Raw genomic sequence first — 17,960 nt, 5'->3', positions numbered from 1 at the left:
AGAGGTCGAGTTCCTTGGGCACCTCGTTAACCAGGATGGGATTTTGGTCGATCCGGCCAAGATCAAGGCCGTGATGCAGTGGGAGGTTCCAAGATCTCCCTCAGATATCAGGAGTTTCTTGGGTTTGTCAAAGTACTATCGGAGATTCATTCAGGATTTCTACAAGATTGCGATACCCCTTAGTCGTCTGAAGAGGAAGGGGGTGGATTTCCGATGGGGCCCTGAGGAGCAGACAACGTTTGAGACCCTTCGGCAGAGGTTATGTGAGGCCCCGATTTTGACCCTTCCAGAGGGAATTGAGGACTTTGTGGTATTCTGTGATGCATCCGTCACCGGTTTGGGGTCAATCCTCATGCAGATAGGACAGGTGATTTCTTATGCTTCACGGCAGCTGAAGACGCACGAGACGCGATATCCAACCCATGATCTGGAATTGGGGGTAGTGGTTTTTTGCCCTCAAGATATGGAGACACTATCTTTATGGTGTCTGTTGTACTATCTACATGGATCTCAAGAGTCTGAGGCATATTATGGATTAGCCGAACCTGAACATGAGGCAGCACAGGTGGCTGGACGTAGTCAAGGATTATGACTGTGAGATCCATTACCATCCGGGTAAAGCGGATGTGGTGGCGGATGCTTTGAGCCGCAAGTCGGCTAGATCTTCGGATAGGGAGATGTGTATGAGGATATCAGTGGATTCCCCGCTTTTGGGACTGATCAGGGAGGATCGGGCTGAGGGTGTTCGGAAAGAGAATTGGAAGAAAGAGAGGATCAGGGGAGAGATTGACAGATTTGTCACATATAGTCAAGGGTTATTGACCCGGGTGTGGTCGGGTCTGGGTTCGGATGTCTGGTGGAGTCACACAGATTGTGTTGGAGGAGGATCATAGTCTCGTGTTCATCCGAGGGCCACCAAGATGTATCGGGATTTGAGATTGAGCTATTGGTGGCCATGTATGAAGAAGGAGATAGCTTGGTATGTGGAGAGATGTTTGACCTGCAAGATGGTCAAGGCTAAGCATCAGAGGTTGCATGGAAAGCTGCAGCCTCTGGAGGTTCCCATGTGGAAATGGGAGCAAATATCGATGGATTTTATCACCAAGTTGCCGAATTTGGCAAAGGGTTTTGATGATATCTGGGTTATCGTGGACCGATTGACCATGAGTGCCTACTTTCTGGCGATTCGGGAGAGTTCTTCGGCCGAGAAGTTGGCGGATGTGTATGTTCGTGAGATCATTGCTCGCCATGGGGTTTGGGTCTCCATTGTTTCCGACCGTGATGTTAGGTTCACCTCCCATTTCTACCAAAAGTTCCATGAGGAACTGGGTACAAGGTTGCACTTCAACACTGCTTATCATCCGCTGACCGAAGACCAGACTGAGCGGATGATACAGACCCTTAAGGATATGTTGCATGCATGTGTCATCGATTTCGGTGGGAGTTGGGAATCCTACCTGCCTTTTGTAGAATTTTCCTACAATAACAACTATCATTCCAGCATTGGTGCTCCGCCTTTCGAGCTCTTGTATGGGCAGAGATGTCGTACCCCATTTTGTTCGGGCAAGGTTGGTCACAGGGTTATGGGATGGACTGATGTGGTCCTTCAGATCACAAAGCTTATTCATCAGATTCGGCGGAGATTGCAGACCGCTCAGAGTCAGCAGAAGAGCTATGCCGACTGACGCTGATCCGAGTTGGATTTCCAGGTCGGAGGCATGGTATTACTGAAGGTCTCACCTCGGAAAGGTGTGATACGCTTCAGGAAAAAGGGGGAATTGGATCCTCGGTATATTGGGCCTTTCCGGGTGATTGTCAGGGTTGGTAAGGTTGCTTATAGGCTGGATCAACCTGAGGAGCTCAGTCAGATTCACAACACTTTCCATGTTTTGCAGTTGCGAAAGTGTGTATTGGATGAGGATGCGGTGGTTTCCTTGGATGATATTCAGGTCGATAAGCGGCTGAAATATATTGAGAGGCCAATAGCGTTTTTGGAGAGAAAGATGAAGGTCATGCGCAACAAGGAGATACCTTTGGTAAAGGTGCACTGGCAGCATTGGAGGGGCTCCGAGTGGACCTGGGAGCCAGAGGTTGATATGCGGGAGCATTACCCAGAGTTGTTCGCAGCATTTGACTTTGAGGATGCAGTCAGATTCAAGTGGGGGAGAATTGTAACACCCGGATCAGGTATGTATTATCTTTAACAGTGCGAAGTTTAAACTTCCAGTAATTGCCCTTCTCACGACGTGAAGATTGCCTTTTCACGTCGTGAGGATTGATCTGGACTTGTGCATCACGACGTGAGCAGTATCGTGCTCACGGAGTAAAGGTGGTTGGTAACCAAAAACCCTAAGTTTTCGGTATTTAAGGGAATGAGAGGGCTAGGGTTTCTCACCCTCAGCCTCCATCACTCTCTAAGCCTCTAGAAACCCTAATCTTACTTCTCACGGAGTGAAGGTGGTTGGTAACCAAAAACCCTAAGTTTTCGGTATTTAAGGGAATGAGAGGGCTAGGGTTTCTCACCCTCAGCCTCCATCACTCTCTAAGCCTCCAGAAACCCTAATCTTACCTCTCCCTAAGATCTTTTGTCATTTGGGTGCATTGTTGCTTTTGGAAAGAAGAAAGGAAGAAGAAGGAAGTGCTCTAGTATTGGTGTGGGCAAAGAATCAGCATCATCATTATCTTTTCCTACTTTTGGACCCTTGTAAGTATCAAAGGCTCCAACTTTAGTGCTTATCATGGATAGATCTTGGGTTTTGGCCATTTTATTAATGTTGTTGCATTATCGAGTTTAGTAGATCCATAAAGTTGGCAGCTTTATGGATTCTAAGAGTCCCAAGAGCATTATAGTGTTCAGATATGGAAGTTGGTATGGATTTGAGTCATGCATGCAAGTTTGAAGCTCATTTCTTCCCTTTTTGACCTAGAAAATGGATGATCATGTTTGGTGCATGCATGGTCATAAAGGAAACATTTTTATGGACCTTGGGGGTTCCCTTTAGCTTCTGGAAGAAGTGGACTCGAAGACTTAGAGGAATAACGACTTAAAATGATGATTTTTAGACTCAGAAAACGCTGACGACGTGGGGTGTGAGATCCCACGACATGAGATTTGGAGCAGTCCCACTTATATTAGAACCCTTGGATCCCACGATGTGAGAATGGGTGCTCACGTCGTGATGTGAGGTCAGGTGGTTTCTTTGTTGAGTTAATCAGTTTGGTGGGTCGAGTGGAAATCGGATCGGGTTTGCCATCACAACGTGACCAAGACCTAGCCATGACGTGAGGATAGTTGACCTTGAATTTGACCAAGTTTTACCTTGAGGGTATTTTGGGTATTATGGGATTTTGATGGAATTGGTCACTTGGTGGATATAGGTGTTGTGTAGAGAGCTGAGAATTCGGAGTCGAGCCTCATCAATTATGTCTAGTTGTGAGGTGAGTTTTCCTCACTGTACTTACAGGTCGAAGGCACCAAGTCCGGCCCATTGATTGATAACCTGCACTACTAGAAAACATACCTTTAATGACATGTGATTTATGACACACATTGATTTATGATACACAACAGTGTGTGACCTAAAAATAATGTCTTCTCTCCAGAAATTTGAAGGCTTTAGGACGTGTATTTTTGCGCCCTAAAATTAGTGTAAAAAAAAACACGGAGGGCGCTTATTATAAAATGTGTGTCATCTAAGCTTGTCGTTTTATAATTTTTTAATGAAACACGCGTTTTAATAGCCAAGGGGGGAAATGGAATCCCGAAAAATTAAAACCTCTGCCTGTTTGATCCTCTCTCAGTGTCCCTTGTTCCCTCTACTGATGCCTCTACCTTCTTCCATCGGCGCTAATCTTTAAATTAGCAAGAAAGAAGCCCTAGCGCCTTCGTCTTCACCCACTTCCAACACCTCCAATCCTTTTTCGTTCGTCCAACACAACTCATGCTTTCTCTGCAAGAAAACCTCCAACTACATCCTCTACATGAAAAAAACCCCTAATTGGCAGCCACATTTTGACGTAAGGTACCCTTGGGATGAAAGCCTCATTTTGACGTCAGGGTCCCCTTGGGCTATTATGTTAGGGCTGATTTATCATATTTAGTTCTTACATCCCCTCTAACCAAACCCTTAGCATCCCAAAATAACCCTAATCTTCCGTTCGTTCGTCTTAGTGGCTAGAGAGGGAGTTGTTCGAGTTTTTGTGTAGGGTTGTCATATTTTTGAGTCACCGTCGAGGGAGAAGGAGGAAGAGGACCTCATGATAAACTTTTCTCCTGCCTAAGGTATCGATTCCTATTCTTTTTTTTTCTCCTTCTTTTTTTTTTCTGTCAAGCCACACCTACCGTCGTGGTTGGCAGCCTAGGCTACCGACGTGTTTCTCTACCACCACCCACAACCATTAGGTGGTTGTGGTTATATGTGTGGGTGTTGTAATGTGTATGGTAATTAGATTCATATTTTCCAAGCCATTAGTTTGTGTGTACATTATTTTTCTTTTTGTCCACCACCGTGAACCTCCATAAAACCACCACCGCTAGCCTCCAGCCGCCGGTATGTGACACCTCCTGCCACCACAGGCCACCATGGAAGGTGGATGTGGATTATGTGTTCATGGAGGCATCAGGTTCGAAGATTGTTCTCTTCTTCTCCATGTATGTGTCCTAGATTTCTTTCTACACTTGGAAACAATTTATTCAAATATTGGGATCTTTTCATGTCTCAAATCAACCACTTGGAAAACACCAAAGGTTTGACTTTTGTTTATTATTCCGAATAGCTTTTATAAATCGTTGTAATTATACTTTTATCTTTTTTCCTATCAGATGTGCATCCTCAGTTTAGTCCTCTCTTTGTTTGTGTCCTTGAAAAGTGCCTAAGGTTGCTTGGTTCCGAGTCTGGGACATTTACTTCACCTGAAAAATCAATGATATTTATATATGTCAGCAACACCTAGGGTTCAATCATGATGAAGATTATTTTGCAACTGCTGGAGTGTCAAAGAAGATAAAAGTTTATGATTTGAATCTCTGCTGAATGATTCTGTTGACATTCATTATCCAGCCGTTGAAAAGTCAAACAAATCAAATATTAGCTGTATTTGTTGGAACATGTAACATCCAGAATTCCAGGTATCATATTTTAATTATTTAGTTTGTGTCAAGAAGAGGGACTCGACGAGTTGACGCCTAGACTCGTCGAGTAGGATCGCGCTTGCTGACTGGATTTAATGAATGGACTCGACGAGTCCGCGATGTGGACAGAAACCCTAAATCCTCGGGCCTATGCCCTATTTAAGGGATCTTATGGCCCTCATTTGCGGCCACCTTCACCCTTGAGAGCACCAGAGAACCTGAGAGCTTTGTGACTGAGAAAAGAAGCCATTTTTATCATTTCTAGTGTGATTTTGCAAGAAAGAGGGAAGGAGGGCAAGCTAGGCAGATTGAGGAGCTCAGATCTACTACTATTTGATCAAAAGAGGCTGCTAGAGGTATAAATCTATGCTCATTATCGTGTATATGGTGATCTACCTGAATTTAGGGTTTTCTTATGCGCTCTTTAGCTTGGATTCGAAGCATATTGTAACAACCCGATATTTTTCAAATCAATGTAACATTCACAAAGTCAAATATAATGAACTATTTGGAATCAACGAAATTAGCGTAAAAAAAATGAAGTGTTCTAAAATCTTAATTGGGATGCATAAAGTGTTAGATATCGTGCCAAGGTTTCCAAAAACGTAAAGAACACTCAAATCCGCGTTATAACGAAGGAGTTATAACCAATCGAAAATCCACGACACACCCGGTAAAACACTGCTAAACGTAAAAAGTGAAACTTCAATAAAATGCTTTTTAGCCTTAGGTATCTAAACGAAAGTCGTAGATTACGTTAAACCGTGAACATACATAAAAAGAGCGCCCAAATCTGACTTCGTATGAGGAAGTTATGATTTTTTTTAAAGTTTCGGAACAGCGGTAGACAGCTAAAAACTCGAAATAAAGACCGAGCGATTTTTAGCCAACGCAACCTAAAAAAGAGTTGAAGGTCTCTACAATAGTAGCTCAATGGTAAAAAGACAGACGAAAACGGACATCGGATATAGAAGTTATGGATTTTAACGGAATTATCGTGTCCCGGCCCATTAAATAAAATATAATTAAAAATAAATCAAAACTAGCCGACGAAGTCTAAATGAAAGTTGTAGAGTATATTTTCACCTACGCGTGCATATAAAGAACGTCAAAATCGGAGTTCGTATGCGAAAGTTACGAATTTTACAAGTTCGAGGTGCACAAACCGAGACGATTTACGCCCAGCGTACCCTCGTACGCCCAGCGTACTCGGATGCTAGGATCCGGATCGTCCATGTCGCCCCTCTACGCCTCTATGCCCGTCCCATCCGAAGTCCGGCAGACGAGGATGCGGTAAGCGATGACGCACGGGTACGCCCCGCGTAACCTCGTACGCCCAGCGTACCGAGGGTCTTCAGCCCCTATAAAAGGAATGCGAGGGTTCCGGGCATAAGTGCTCATTTCCTCTCTTTCTCTTGCGTTTTTACTCCGTTTTGATTGCAAGAAATATCCCGAAGCCCCGGTTTTCATACCTCAGCCCCGACGAAGGTCTGAAGCCCCGAGATTCCCGAGAATCTCACCACTTTCCTGTCGAAGTGTCGCCCGAGAAAAATCTCATTTTCTTCGAATCATCACACTTCCCAGGTGAGTTCGTACCCTTACATTTTCACATCTTTTTCATGTTTTAGGGGGGGGGGGAATACAAGTGAAACACGAGATAAACTCATACTTAAAATACACGTCGTTAGAAATGTTTTCAAATGCTTTATCTAGATTTTTGTTATGGATGATAAACAACATTTATACTAATATTACACTTCACATGCAAAGTTGATATCACACCAATTTTATGTTATCAAATGGAACATGCTTTTGATAAAATAAAATGGGTATAGTTTACGGGTTATTCATTACATCTCTACGTAAACATTGTGAAAATGAAATACTTTCATCTACATGAAATATAAACTTTTCTTTTCGTAAATCTATTAATACTAAGTGTTGTGAGACATTCAACTTCAACGTACTCACAAGTACGCATTTCAAGTCCTGTATTATAAACCATAATCTCTTGGAGGGAGAGCGTGATACTTGTGTATAGATCTATACGAGATTGACAATCCTGCACCTAAACTGTTAGCTACAGTTAGACCGGCAGGTCTGGGGTGACAAACGTCATAACACTACAACGCCTGAAGAACGTTGTTACAGGCAGTCTGGGTCAATAGCATGGTTATAAAACTCACACGGAAGTATTAAAATAAGTTTGATTTACGAGACTTTTGAATGCATTCAGTAGATACATTAATTGAGTATAAACACACTTTCACCATTTGAGCACGAAAGATACTATTGCACTCCAGCCTTTGGAACTTTTCAAACTATATGTAGAAAATATCGGATTTTCTGGAAAACACGTTCAGTTATTTTTACTCAAGGACATACAAATTTCAGTACAAAAATGCTTATGAACTCACCAACTTAATTGTTGACACTTTTTCAAAACTACTTGTATTTCTCAGGGAATCAGTAATACAGGTAACCATCAGCTTTTGGAGAAGGAACGCTAAGGCGTCTATTATCAAAACATTTTAAATCATCATATTTGTAGTATTCTTTTGAAACATGTATTACACGCAACAATGTAAGTTTTTATTATATTTATGATGGCTGTGTTTACTTTCTTTACAATATTCAACTGTTATGATACTACGTGAAGTCACCCACCCCCGAACATTTCCGCCATTCTGGTTTGGGGGTGTGACAGATTGGTATCAGAGCATTGTTTATAATGAACTAAGTATATTGAACCACATAAGATATACAAACTATAAATGCAAAGGGACCAAAAACCCTCTGACAAAACGTTTTCATAAACGATACTTTAATAAATTAAAGTGATATACATTTTTTTTATATATATAAAAGTATAAGTACACGCATGCATCGGTCTCGTATCATAGCAAAATTTTATAAAAAGTATTAAGGCAAGTTGCGACACTACGACTAGGCCTCGGGGTATGTAATCAAATCAAGAATAAATATAGCCTGATCAACTATGTTCATCCTGGATGTGACCAACGTATGTCGAGGAATGGTCGTAGTAAGCAACAAGTCGAAAACTTACCGAATTAAATACTAGAATCAAACTCACAAATTTGAAATACTATAGGAGTATTTTGTAAAAACTAAAAGAACTGTTATAATCATGCGAATCTCAGTATTTAATTAGAAATAGGAATCGTCAAATAAAATTTACCCTTATCGAAAATTTCCCTTCTTACTCCCGAGTTTTATATAATTCTCTTGCCCCTATTCTCGATCAGACGAAATGGCAAGTTTTCACATTCCCGGGGATCCCTACTACCCTAACCAGGATAATGGAGGCTGGATTGAGGATGACCCCGAAGAGGATTCCGAAGAGGAAATTCTTGAGGAAGAACCCGAAGAAGAATCCGAAGAGGATCCTGAGGAAGACCCAGACGAAGATACAGAAGAGGAAGGAGATGGTGGGAGCACAGACTCGGAGCCCGAGATCTACAATCCTCCCCGAGGAGCAGCAAATCCCCCAAGGAACTTTCAGGGCCCGGCGCCCCGCTGGGCTGTGGATCTGAAGCGATGGAGCAGGGAACAAGGGCAACGCCCACCCTACGGCATGGCGCGAGGCTTTTATAACCTCCGCAACGGGGGTTCAGCTGACAGGGCACTCCCTGTCATGGTCCGACTCATTGCCAACCAAGGCGAGCAAGCAAGAGCAAATGCCAACCAACTCTTGGACATTGGGGCCACCACTGCTGTCACCGCGGTACGTCTTCGTCGTCTGGACGAAGAGCATGAGCGAACAATAGAGCACACCTTTTCCCTGCAGAAGGACATCACTGCTACTAGAACCGAAGTGAGGGAGCTCTGTAGGAGCCAAGCCACAATGGAGAGGCGCGTCATCAAGGCTGAACGTCAAGTAGCCCGAGCTAAGGTTTCGACAACCACATACCATGGTCCGCAGTGTGCCACCCGCTAAGAGTAGAGCGCGTACTTCTAGCGCTATGTATATACCTATCAAATAAGTGTTGGTGCTACTCTTTCCTTTAAGAATGTAAACCCGACGAATTGTGAGAACGCAGTTCGGGGGTCGGAATGCGGTCAAATTTTCCCATTTTCATTGATGTACCCTAGACCTATATAAGGTCAAATTTTCCTGATCGTTGTATCATGTACTAATATCAATGAAATTGACACGCATTTATTATTTCCTTGAGTATTCCATTAAATTCTTAAAAGGATCATACACTCCTTTTTGAAAGTTTCCATTTACATGCGAAAACCAGAACTAAAACTGATAATACTAAAACCTTTCATAATCATTTCTAATGACTTATCAAGAATTCGTCTCTTAACTTGTGGCAGAATCATGCCACCAAGGAGAAATCCCCGACGTTTCAATACAAACGGAGCACCAGCACCACCTCCACCACCCCCTCCATCAATGGATGCTGCTACCTTTCAGGCTGCTGTAACAGATGTCGTAACCGCGACAATGGCACAAATGAGTAACAACGGATCAGGAGGAGGAATAAATAGCTCTACCAATGGCCAAAACCAAGGTCGTTCCGGGGAATGTACCTATAAGGACTTCTCCAACAGCAAACCCATCCCCTTTAATGGAACTGGGGGAGTGATGGCTCTATCCCAATGGATAGAGAAAACAGAAGCTGTGTTCGAGATATGCTCATGCCCCGAGGAAAGCAAAGTAAAATTTGCCGCCTGTACTTTCTCCGAGCGAGCCCTAACGTGGTGGAATGGCCACGTCAAGTCACTAACTCTGGTGGTGGCAAATTCAATGGGTTGGGAGAACCTGAAACGGATGCTACTACGAGAGTACTGCCCAAGGGGCGAGATTCAGAAGCTCGAGCAGGAGCTTTGGGGCCTTACGATGGTAGGCTCGGACATCACAAGCTATACGAATAGGTTCAGTGATTTGACAATACTTTGCCCAGGAATGATGATTCTGGAAAGCCAAAAGGTGGAAAGGTATATCTGGGGGCTGTCGCCCCAACTTCGAGGAAGTGTGCTAGCTTCCAAACCCACGACGTTCGACATCGCCAAAGAACTGGCACAATCTCTCGTTGATCATGGGGTCTGCCAAAGTGTCACGACCGTCGTCCCGGAACCAACCAAAGGAAGCAACAACAATGACCGCAATGCCAACAACAACAATAAGAAGAAGTTTTGGAACAAGAGGAAAGGTCAAACTTCGCAAGAACCTTCAAAGAAACAAATAGTGGCAGTCCATGCCGCTACTGCCCCCACTGCTGTTCTCGCTACCCCTACGCTGACAAAACAATATGCTGGGAACCTACCAAAGTGCAACAAATGCAATTACCATCACCATGGTAATTGCTGGGAGATGCACTGTAAAAACTGCGACAGGAAAGGGCACACTGCCCGTTTGTGTAAGGCACCAGCGCGCCCAATCACCCAAGTTCCTGGTACTGGAGTAAGCCAGGCATGTTATGGGTGTGGGGAAACTGGGCACTTCAAGAGGGATTGCCCTAAGGCAAAGAATGCTGGCGGTGTAGGAAGAGTGCTGGCAATAGGGCAGAACGAGGCAATAGCCGATCCCACGGTAGTTACGGGTACGTTTCTCCTCAACGACATTTATGCATGCATACTCTTTGACTGTGGTGCGGAGAGAAGTTTCATGAGTCATAAATTCAAACATTTACTTAATCAAAAACCCCAAGCACTCAATAAAATATTCACAGTAGAAATGGCAAACGGTAAAACGGAAAGCGCAAACGATATGTACATAGGCTGTACGTTAAATTTAAATGAACACTCGTTCCAAATCGATCTTATGCCAATTACTATAAGAAGTTTTGATGTCATCATCGGTATGGACTGGTTAAGCCTTCACCATGCCGATATACTTTGTTAGGAAAGGGCCGTTCGCCTCAATCTGCCAAGCAGCAAAACTCTTGTCATTTATGGTGACAAACCCAGTACAAATTTACACATCATCTCATGCGTCAAAGCCCAAAAATACCTTCGCAAGGAATATCATGCCTTTCTAGCCCACGTGATAGACAAGAAATGAGAAGTGAAAGACATTAAAGACATTCTGGAAGTCTGCAATTTCCCCGACATTTTCCCTGAAGATCTTCCAGGAATCCCACCGGAACGTCAAGTCGAGTTCAGGATCGATTTGATTCCCGGAGCTACCCCAGTAGCAAAATCGCCGTACCATCTAGCACCGGCAGAAATGCAGGAATTATCTAGCCAACTGAACGAACTTCTAAGCAAAGGATTCATTAGACCAAGCTTCTCACCATGGGAACACCGGTCCTGTTCGCAAAGAAGAAGGATGGATCTTTCCGCATGTGCATCGATTACCGGGAACTGAACAAACTCACGATCAAGAACCGATATCCCTTACCGCGCATAGACGATCTGTTCGACCAACTACAAGGAGCGAGCTATTTCTCAAAGATCGATTTAAGATATGGGTATCACCAGCTGCGAGTCTTGGAAGGAGACATTCCCAAAACGGCATTCCGAACTCGCTATGGTCACTACGAGTTTGTAGTAATGCCCTTTGGATTTACAAATGCACCGGCCGTGTTCATGGACCTGATGAACCGAGTATGTCATCCTTTCCTGGACAAATTTGTAATCGTTTTCATAGACGATATACTCATCTATTTAAGGAGCAAGGAGGAACATAGCCAACATCTCCGACAAGTCTTAGAAACATTAAGGACAGAGAAGCTTTACGCAAAATTCTCAAAGTGCGAGTTTTGGATTCGGAAAGTAGATTTCCTAGGTCACGTGGTCAGCGAGTAGGGGATACACGCGGACCCTTCCAAAATCAAGGCAATCGAGAACTGGACAACTCCAAGGACTCCAACGAAAATCCGACAATTCTTGGGCCACGCCGGGTATTATCGAAGGTTCATACAAAACTTCTCAAAGATTGCTAAGCCACTTACCACCCTAACTCAGAAGGGTGTAACCTTCAGCTGGGGAGAAAAACAAGACGTTGCATTCCAAACACTAAAACGAGCCCTATGTAGTGCATCTATATTATCTTTGCCAGAAGGAAGAGAAGACTTTGTGGTCTACTGTGATGCGTCAACCCAGGGACTTGGATGTGTCCTGATGCAACGAGGGAAGGTCATCGCATACGCCTCGAGACAACTCAAGACGCACGAAGTCAATTATACCACGCACGATCTCGAACTAGGAGCGGTCGTCTTCGCTCTAAAGATCTGGACGCACTATCTCTACGGCACGAAATGTACAATATTTACCGACCATAAAAACCTTCGACACATCCTCAGTCAAAAGGAACTCAACATGAGACAAAGACGGTGGGTAGAACTATTAAACGATTACGAATGCGAAATTCCTTATCATCCCGGGAAAGCTAATGTAGTAGCCGATGCACTCAGCCGAAATGAATACTCGGGCCGCCGAGTGAAATCCTTAACAATGACCATCCACTCACACCTGTCCGCACAAATCAAAGAAGCACAGGAAGAAGCCTTGAGGCCATAGAACGTGACAGGTGAAGCATTGAGAGGAATGGACAAAAACCTTGAAGTCAGGGATGACGGAGTTCGTTGTCTCATGAACCGGATCTGGACACCAAAATTTGGTGGATTCAGGGATGTTGTCATGAACGAAGCTCATAAAACTCGCTACTCCGTACATCCCGGCTCAGACAAGATGTACTTAGACCTCAAGCAGTTGTATTGGTGGCCGAACATGAAAGCCGAAATAGCTACCTATGTAGGCAAATGTTTGACTTGCGCCAAGGTCAAGGTGGAATACCAAAAGCCCTCGGGATTGTTGCAACAACCGGAAATACCCGAGTGGAAGTGGGAGCGGATAACCATGGACTTCATAACCAAGTTACCGAAGACGGCAAGCGGACTCGACACCATCTGGGTGATCGTCGACAGGCTAACCAAATCCACGCACTTCCTACTAATCATAGAAACGGATAAACTGGAAAAGCTAACCAGAACATACATCAGAGAGATTGTACGACTGCATGGTGTACCAATATCCATTATCTCGGACCGAGATAGTAGATTCACCTCGAGGTTCTGGCAGTCGCTACAAAAATCTCTAGGAACAAGGTTAGACATGAGTACCGCTTATCACCCACAGACCGACGACCAGAGTGAGAGAACCATACAAACCTTAGAAGATATGCTAAGAGCTTGTGTAATCGATTTTGGTAAGGCGTGGGACACCCATTTACCATTGGTCGAGTTCTCGTACAACAATAGCTATCACACTAGCATCAAGGTTGCCTCATTCGAAGCCCTCTACGGCCGTAAGTACAGATCACCTCTGTGATGGGCTGAAGTGGGTGACACGCAACTAGCAAGAGGTCAGGTACCCGACATCACTCTCACTGGACCGGAGATCATAAGGGAAACTACAGAGAAGATTGTTCAAATCCGGGAGCGACTGAAGGCTTCAAGAGACAGACAAAAGAGTTATGCGGATAAAAGACGGAAACTCTTGGAATTCCAGGTTGGAGACCGGGTACTACTAAAAGTCTCACCCTGGAAGGGATTAATACGTTTCGGAAAGCATGGGAAACTAAACCCAAGGTATATCGGACCATTCGAGATCCTTGCCAGGATCGGCCCAGTGGCATACAAACTTCGATTACCGCAGGAACTCAATAACGTGCACCCTACCTTTCACGTATCAAGCCTATAGAAGTGCTTGTCCGATGAGACCCTCGTTATCCCTCTGGACGAAATTGAAATCAACGAGAATCTCCAATTCGTAGAAGAACCAATAGAGATCATGGATCGGAAAATTAAAAGGACTAAACAAAGCCGCATACCCATTGTGAAGGTCCGTTGGAACGCCAAGCGAGGACCTGAATACACCTGGGAACGCGAGGATCAGATGAGACAAAAGTACCCACATCTTTTTCCTAATCCATAAACTCTGTCTTAGATTAAATTTCTGGATGAAATTCCCCCTCACAGGGGGATGATGTAACAACCCGATATTTTTCAAATCAATGTAACATTCAAAAAGTCAAATATAATGAACTATTTGGAATCAACGAAATTAGCGTAAAAAAATGAAGTGTTCTAAAATCTTAATTGGGATGCATAAAGTGTTAGATATTGTGCCAAGGTTTCCAAAAATGTAAAGAACACTCAAATCCGAGTTATAACGAATGAGTTATGACCAATCGAAAATCCACGACACACCCGGTAAAACACTGCTAAACGTAAAAAGTGAAACTTCAATAAAATGCTTTTTAGCCTTAGGTATCTAAACTAAAGTTGTAGATTACGTTAAACCGTGAACATACATAAAAAGAGCGCCCAAATCTGACTTCGTATGAGGAAGTTATGATTTTTTTTAAAGTTTCGGAACAACGGTAATCAGCTAAAAACTCGAAATTAAGACCGAGCGATTTTTAGCCAACGCAAACTAAACAAGAGTTGAAGGTCTCTACAATAGTAGCTCAATGGTCAAAAGACAGACGAAAACGGACATCGGATATAGAAGTTATGGATTTTTAACGGAATTATCGTGTCCCGGCCCATTAAATAAAATATAATTACAAATAAATCAAAACTAGCCGACGAAGACTAAATGAAAGTTGTAGAGTATATTTTCACCTACGCGTGCATATAAAGAATATCAAAATCGGAGTTCGTATACGAGAGTTACGGATTTTACAAGTTCGAGGTGCACAAACCGAGACGATTTTCGCCCAGCGTACCCTCGTATGCCCAACGTACTCGGATGCTAGGCTCCGGATCGTCCACGTCGCTCCTCTACACCTCTATGCCCGTCCCATCCGAAGTCCGGCAGACGAGGATGCGGTAAGCGATGACGCACGGGTACGCCCCGCGTAACCTCGTACGCCCAGCGTACCGAGGGTCTTCAGCCCCTATAAAAGGAATGCGAGGGTTCCGGGCATAAGTGCTCATTTCCTCTCTTTCTCTTGCGTTTTTACTCCGTTTTGCGTGCAAGAAATATACCAAAGCCCCGGTTTTCATACCTCAGCCCCGAAGAAGGTCTGAAGCCCCGAGATTCCCGAGAATCTCACCACTTTCCGGTCGAAGTGCCGCCAGAGAAAAATCTCATTTTCTTCGAATCATCACACTTCCCAAGTGAGTTCATACCCCTACATTTTCACATCTTTTTCATGTTTTAAGGGGGGGGGGGGGGAATACAAGTGAAACACGAGATAAACTCATACTTAAAATACACGTCGTTAGAAATGTTTTCAAATGCTCTATCTAGATTTTTGTTATGGATGATAAACAACATTTATACTAATATTACACTTCACATGCAAAGTTGATATCACACCAATTTTATGTTATCAAATGGAACATGCTTTTGATAAACTAAAATGGGTATAGTTTACGGGTTATTCATTACATCTCTACGTAAACATTGTGAAAATGAAATACTTTCATCTACATGAAATATACACTTTTCTTTGCGTAAATCTATTAATACTAAGTGTTGTGAGACATTCAACTTCAACGTACTCACAAGTATGCATTTCAAGTCCTGTATTATAAACCATAATCTCTTGGAGGGAGAGCGTGATACTTGTGTATAGATCTATAAGGGATTGACAATCCCACACCCAAACTGTTAGCTACAGTTAGACCGGTAGGTCTGGGGTGACAAACGTCATAACACTACAATGCCTGAAGAACGTTGTTACAGGCAGTCTGGGTCAATAGCATGGTTATAAAACTCACACGGAAGTATTAAAATGAGTTTGATTTACGAGACTTTTGAATGCATTCAGTAGATACATTAATTGAGTATAAACACACTTTCACCATTTGAGCACGAAAGATACTATTGCACTCCAGCCTTTGGAACTTTTCAAACTATATGTAGAAAATATCGGATTTTCTGGAAAACACGTTCAGTTATTTTTACTCAAGGACATACAAATTTCAGTACAAAAACGCTTATGAAATCACCAACTTAATTGTTGACACTTTTTCAAAACTACTTGTATTTCTCAGGGAATCAGTAATACAGGTAACCATCAGCTTTTGGAGAAGGAACGCTAAGGCGTCTATTATTAAAACATTTTAAATCATCATATTTGTAATATTCTTTTGAAACATGTATTACACGCAACAATGTAAGTTTTTATTATATTTATGATGGTTGTGTTTACTTTCATTACAATATTCAACTGTTATGATACTACGTGAAGTCACCCACCCCCGAATGGTTCTGCCATTCTGGTTTGGGGGTGTGACACATATGAGGTCCCAAGGTGGAATTCTTCTTAGATCTGGACCTTAAGAGGTCCAGAGAGTCCTAACTATCCTGCTTTATGCTATTCCTTTGGAGATATGAACCTAGGTTGCCATTTTAGAAGCTATTTCACCAAAAGAAGCCCTATGAGTGTTGCATGAGTGTAAAGGTTGGACCTTTACGTGATTATTGTGTATTGGAAGGTCAGATCTATAGGTTAGAGAAGCAGATCTGACCTCAGAAGGTCTTTTGAGTATTGCCATGGAGGGAACTTGCCGAGTCCATAAGGGGACTCGACGAGTCGAGTCGGGTTGTCCCGCGTTTTGTGACCAGTGGTAACCCGTCGAGTGAAAGGTTAACTCGACGAGTCGAGTGTGGATTTATGAGGATTAAGGGGACACGCATAGACTCGCCGAGTCACACGAGTGCACTCGACGAGTTTGGTCAAAGTTTGACCGTTGACTAGAGTTGACTTCAGTTGACCTTAGGGTTTTGGTCAAGCTGGTTCAGGAGAGGTCGGGGAGGGGTATAATGGTCTTCTACCCATTCGTTAGAAATGAGGACAAGAGAAAGTATTGATTAGAGGTGTTATTATGTTGATAGGAGGAGGCTAGGTCGGGTTATCGAGCACGAGAGGTTATCCGACATCGTACGAGGTGAGTCTTCTCACTATACTTTACCTAGAGTGGTAATTATGTGTGACCGGAAGGTCTTTTGTGTTATGATGAGTATGTGATGTATGTTGTTATATGATATGTATGTGCTATGTTATGTTATGAGTATTATGGACCGGAAGGTCAATGGTGTATGGGCTGGAAGGTCAAGATGATACGGACCAGAAGGTCATAGAAGTGGGACCGGAAAGTCTATCAGGGTTATGGGACGGAAGTTCCCTGAGACACACAGACTGGAAGGTCTTGTAGAGCTATAGCCTTGAGTGGCGTATGTGCGTATGTGGTATTTTGGGGAACTCACTAAGCATTTATGCTTACCGTTTATGTGATATGTGTTTCAGGTACCAGCGAGGATCGCGGGAAGGCGCCGGCATGATCTGTACACATTGATGGAGTTTTATGTATTTGAGATCTTGGGATTGTTTTATTTGGAGGACATGTGTTACATTGGATTTTGATACTTATTATGAATGAAATTATGTTTTAAAAATGAAAAAAATTGTGTTGGAAATTTACGTTGTTACAAATTGGTATAAGAGCCTTGGTTTGAGGGATTCGGATGCACCTTCGGGTGTATTTGAACTCAAACTGAGGATTTGAGAAAGTTTTTCATAAATGAAACAATTTTTCTAAAAAGTAAAGGAATGTGAGGAAAGCGGAAAGAAGCAATGTGTACGATCAGCCAGCGCCCGAACGGTGATTTCCCAAAATACCCTTACATTATGTGTTATGAGATATGATATGATATGTTATGTACGCTAGAGTAGGCTAAGTATTCCTATTAGGACTAGAGTGGCCTGATTTGTGATGCCTTAGCCTAGGAGATTACTGCTGCTATGAGATGCTTTGAGAGTGAGTAGGTAGCAGTGAGGAGCTTATGAGAAGTCTACCGAAGGGTAGCCTATGCTTAGCGAGATGTAGAGTACTTGTGA

General features: G+C 43.2%; 1 pseudogene; it reads left to right on the top strand.

Annotated features, from left to right (window-relative positions):
• Window positions 1–17,960, top strand: part of LOC145111226 (protein SPA1-RELATED 2-like) — a 71,424-nt pseudogene that overhangs the window by 45,862 nt on the left and 7,602 nt on the right.

This window comes from Lactuca virosa, chromosome 5 (genome assembly GCF_052849685.1).
Source record: "Lactuca virosa cultivar CGN04683 chromosome 5, Lactuca_virosa_CGN04683_v6, whole genome shotgun sequence".
NCBI classification, from domain to species: Eukaryota; Viridiplantae; Streptophyta; class Magnoliopsida; order Asterales; family Asteraceae; genus Lactuca; species Lactuca virosa.
The sequence above is the reverse complement of the archived record's forward strand: the minus strand, read 5'-3'. Positions and strand labels throughout refer to the sequence as shown.